The following is a 5,077-nucleotide window of genomic DNA, read 5'->3' as shown; positions in this document are numbered from 1 at the left end:
GAGTAAAAAGCATGTTAGCAAAGCCCTTAACTGCTGTCTAGGAGATCCCTAATATCATATAAAGGAAAGGGAGGGGAGGTCCAGGATGATACAGTATTGCCCTAAGAGGCTGAAATTCCTAAAGGGGTTATTCAGGTAAAATATGTGGCTGACTTGATTTTACTGTTATACTGTCTGAGATGTGACATGTTTCCATTTACATTAAAGGGACACTCAGGTTAAATTGAATTTTCATGATTCAGATACAGCATGTAATTTTAAACAACTTTCCAATTTACTTCCATTAAAAAAAATGTGCACAGTCTTTTATATTTACAATTTTTGAGTCACCAGATCCTACTGAGCATGTGCAAGAATTCACAGACTATACGTATATGCATTTGTGATTGGCTGATTGCTATCACATGGTACAAGGGGAGTGGAAATAGACATAACTTTAAAATTTGTTATAAAAAAATCTACTACTCATTTATAGTTAAGACTAAGTGCTATTGCATTGTCTTGTTATCTTGCATTTGTTGATTATGCAAATCTAATGTGTTGACTGGTCCTTTAAGACCTAAGATAGGTTATTCTAACTTACTAAAAAATACAATTGGACTGATTGCAGGTTACAAGGTACATGCCCAGCTAGGTATATTACAGAGTCAGATTCTGAACCTCTCATAATTTGGTAAGGCCAAAAATATATAAAGTCTAGCTACAATTCAGGCCGTCCCAGGAAAAATAGTGTACTATCTTGTATAATATAAGGAGTGCAAATGCTGTATAATTCTGGTCAGTGCCATTCGAGCAGGACCAGCCTGCATCCGAAGCAAAATCTAAATGAGGGAGGATATGTTGTACAACCTAAAAGAGCCTATAACATCAGAAGTGCTATTCATATAGTTTATTGAATTTTGAGCTGAGCAAAATCTGAGAATAAAGGGATGTAGCTAGTGCGTGTGGTATTTGTAGCAAGGAACTGGGGAATCAATGCAGGAGGGTGGAGACAGAGAATACTTATACTAAGTTACTAGAACTACTCTTTTGTTTCACATGTCAGGTTCTGCAGTGCTACATAGAGATAGAGTGGTACAATACATTTTACAGAGCCTAGCATGTAGAAATAATCCACACAGCCACATGGGAGATTACTATTATAGCATGTACCAAAGTTCAATTCAACCCACTGCAATCACGCAATAAATCACTTTCACTAACTTAACAGAGCCTAATACAAACGCAAAACAAACATATTAAGAACTTAGTACAGTAAAAAGCAAGTTGACAGAGGTCTCTATATAATGCGTTCGGGGCAATAACTGTTGAGATCCGACTCGTATACAATTCCAAGAGTCTCTAACGTATATTATGGGCTTAGAACCTTGGTTGTGGACAAGCATCAAATCGTGTACAAATGGCATTATGTCCCAGCTTAAGGTGCTACCTAACTTCAAAATTATCACTGTCTTGAAGCAAGAAATAGTAGGATGCACCAATATATAGCATATGCGGTCTCTTGCACCAGTTAATAGTTCACGTTGATGTAATAGCCAGCTGTCATATTACCTCCCGGTCACCACGAAGGCCATCCTCCTGGGTCCCAGGCAATGAGAAAAGGAACCTGCATCCGCGTCCAAACCAGCACAGGCCAAACTGGACAACACATAAGCCCATAGGAGTTAATTATGGACGTGGAGGGGTAAGTTACAAGCATTTCCAGATTTGCACAACCTAAAAACTGCGTTAAGGACTATTATGTGTGCGCTGTTTTCCTTCTCGGCTCAGTGGTCCTTCTGCTTGGAGCCCTGTAGTTGCTGTAGGATGGTCTGAAGGTAAAGCAGTAGAGCAGATCACCGCAACTTCTGGGTCATGTTGAGCCTGTAGTCCTTTCTCGCTAGACTTCCCAACTCCTGTTGAGAAGTTAAGGGCAGAATGCTGACACCGGGGCCCCAAAGCGTCACCACCTCCACCCCTCACATTAAAAGGTTCAGCTTGGGTGAGATCACAAGGAGGACAATGGTCGTTGTTCCCAAATGCTATGCAGAGCTTGTCCTCTAAGGCGGCATGATGAGCAGCAAGCAAGTTGTGCAGGTCCTCCCAAAAACATAAAGGGATCTCCATTTTGAGAATTTATTAGCTACTGCTAGATAGAAATAAAGAAAGCTCTATTTATTCAAGTGTAGTCTGTGTCTGATTATCAAAAGTTTGTGCAGTATCTTGCGGAGGAAAACTGCATACTAACGACAGAGGCAAGCTAGTGGTAAGGCTAGGGGTAAGTGAGATGTTAGGCCGCAACCTCTGAATCGTTCTGGTAGGCAGGGTATTATTTCTAGCCCAAAGGTAAGATAATAATATGAAAGAGCTGGCTTAGCTGCACATCCTCAATCCAAAATATATAGAATATGAGATGATGAAAAGAGGGATTATATGCAGGTTTGGGCTAGAAATTGCAGGAGCTGAAAAGTATGTGACCTGTCATGGCCGCTGCCCGGAAGTTTCCCCCGGAATTGTAATAGTTTAAGATGGGTTTAAAACATTATAAGATCTAATTATTAGAGCAAAAGTTTTTGGCGTTGCAGAAAAATTATGCCAAAAATGCTATTTACTAACTGACATAACTCCAAAACAATGTTTTCCAACCATAGCATGGAAACAACAACAAAATGTGTTATATCATCATTTACTGGAGTAGGAGTTGCTAAAGTGCTGGGCTAAAAAAATGCTTTTTTTCAGAACTATAGTCTATAAAAAATAATAATTAAAAGTATACTGGTTAAGGATTAAGTACTGCAAGTAGTGGCAACAGTTAGGACAACGCACACTGCAGTATGTAGGGATTAATACACATTTTGATCATTTTACTTTTAGATTAAACATTGATTGTTGTCTAGTAAAAGCAAACTAAAATGGAAAAGTTATGTATTCGTAGTTGAAATACTAGCACATTGGGTATGAGTTTTATATTAGAAGAGATTAGGATGTAGACAATATATCACAGACAAAAGAAAAGTCCCAATAAACAATACTGTCCAATAAAACAATGTTGTAACTAAACATCTTGATGTATATAAAGAATTTTCACAGATTGTACTTCTAAGTCGCAATGTGCTTGCAAACCGAGTAACTGTCAAACACAGCCTCTCATACACTTAACATGTGAATTCATCTTAAAGTCTCTAACTTAAAGTGAATGTAAAGTTTGACGAATTTGTGCAGGTTTTTAAAAATCCTTTTAAAAACAGGGGCACTTTCATTCATCAAAATGTACATTTCACTTGTTTTGTTAAAATACTTACCTTTTATTCTTGAAAGCCGCTCCAGCGCTTCCCTCGCCCATTGCAAGTCTCTTCATATGTCAAAAATGATGAATCCGGCTTCCTCCAAGGCTTGGCCTCAGGCAATGTTTGCTCTGGGGGGAAACTGTAATTGGAGGAAACCGGATTCATCATTGCTGACGTGTAAAGAGGCTTGCGATGGACGGGGAAAGCGCTGGAGCGGCTTTCAAGAATAAAAGGTAAGTATTTTAACAAAACGAGTGAAATGTAAAGTTTGATGAATGAAAGTGCCCCTGTTTTTAATAGGATTTTGTAAAAACCGGGCACACATTCGTCAAACTTTACATTCACTTTAAACATATTGAAGTATGTTTACAAAGACTTACCTGCCAGTAAATAAAAAAAAAGTTGCCTGATTAAGTGGATATTTTCTTACACTTTTAATATGTTACGCTTCTAAGTACCTAATATACTATGGGGCCGATTTATCAACCCTCTGTCCGACATGATCTGATCAGCGGATCATGTACGACAGACATCGCTGAATGCGCAGAGCAATACGCTCTCCACATTCAGCATTGCACCAGCAGCTCTTCTGAACTGCTGGTGCAATGCTGCCCCCTCCAGATTTGCAGCCAATTGGCCGCTAGCAGGGGGGTCAATGAACCCGATCGTATTCGATCGGGTTGATTTCCCGCTATATCTGTCCGCCTCCTCAGAGCAGGCGGACAGGTTATGGAGCAGCGGTCTTTAGACAGCTGCTTCATAACTGGTGTTTCTGGCGAGCCTGAAGGCTTGCCAGAAACACGGGCCTTCAAGCTCCATACGGAGCTTGGTAAATAGGCCCCTATGTCTCCTATTTTTAAGGATGATATGATTGCTTAATCAAATGTTGTAAATATGAACACAGACAGAGAGATGTTTATATGAGCTGCTCATAGATAACACCTGAGGTGCATTTTACATATTGTTACTGAGAAGAGGGATAGAGAAAGTGAAGCATATTGGGCACACTTGGCGGGGCAAAAACCAATGCTATATTGATTGTGTGGTGTGTCGTGTGTTTATTAAAACTTAACTTTTATATCAATAATCATTTAAAAAAGAGAGTGGAAAATTCCACTAATGAATATAAGAACAGACAAACAATCTTAAAATTGTGTCCGAGTAGTACTCGGTACACAAAAAGCTCCTCTCAAATGTGATACAGTGATCAGTTTGTATCACACTGTCCTGTTGAAATCAGGTGAATACAATATCTTTAGCTATATGTTAATACTTGAAAGTATGAGTACCATTTCCATCAATTGTATTTGTGATGATGTGCCATGTAAGTCTTTTGCATTTAACTTGGCCCGTTGCAAATATTATCATACAAATAAATTCTCCGACCTCTAATGGGGTTATGTGAACGTTTGAGTGTTACCACATTGTGAAAAAGGGAGCGGGAACATGTATTTGGAGAAAAGATGGAACAATACACAGACAACATACTGATGTGGCTCAGGTACATAGACGATGTATTCATCATATGGAAAGGGGAGGAATTGAGATTCAAACAGTTCATTCATGAACTCAACTGCAATGATCTAAACCTTAAACTAACGTTTGAAATTAGCAACACAGCAGTAACCTTTCTGGATTTAACAATCTCAAGGGATATGTTTGGATGTGTACAATCAGGTATACACAGAAAAGAAACGGCTACAAACTCTATATTATCTTTTGACAGTGCAGATCATCCTGCTACCAAAAAAGCAATTCCATATGGTGAATTTTTAAGAATACGGAGGAATTGTTCAGAAATTGACACTTTT

The sequence above is a fragment of the Bombina bombina genome, chromosome 9 (assembly GCF_027579735.1).
Source record: "Bombina bombina isolate aBomBom1 chromosome 9, aBomBom1.pri, whole genome shotgun sequence".
Classification (NCBI taxonomy): domain Eukaryota; kingdom Metazoa; phylum Chordata; class Amphibia; order Anura; family Bombinatoridae; genus Bombina; species Bombina bombina.
This window is presented reverse-complemented; position numbering follows the sequence as displayed.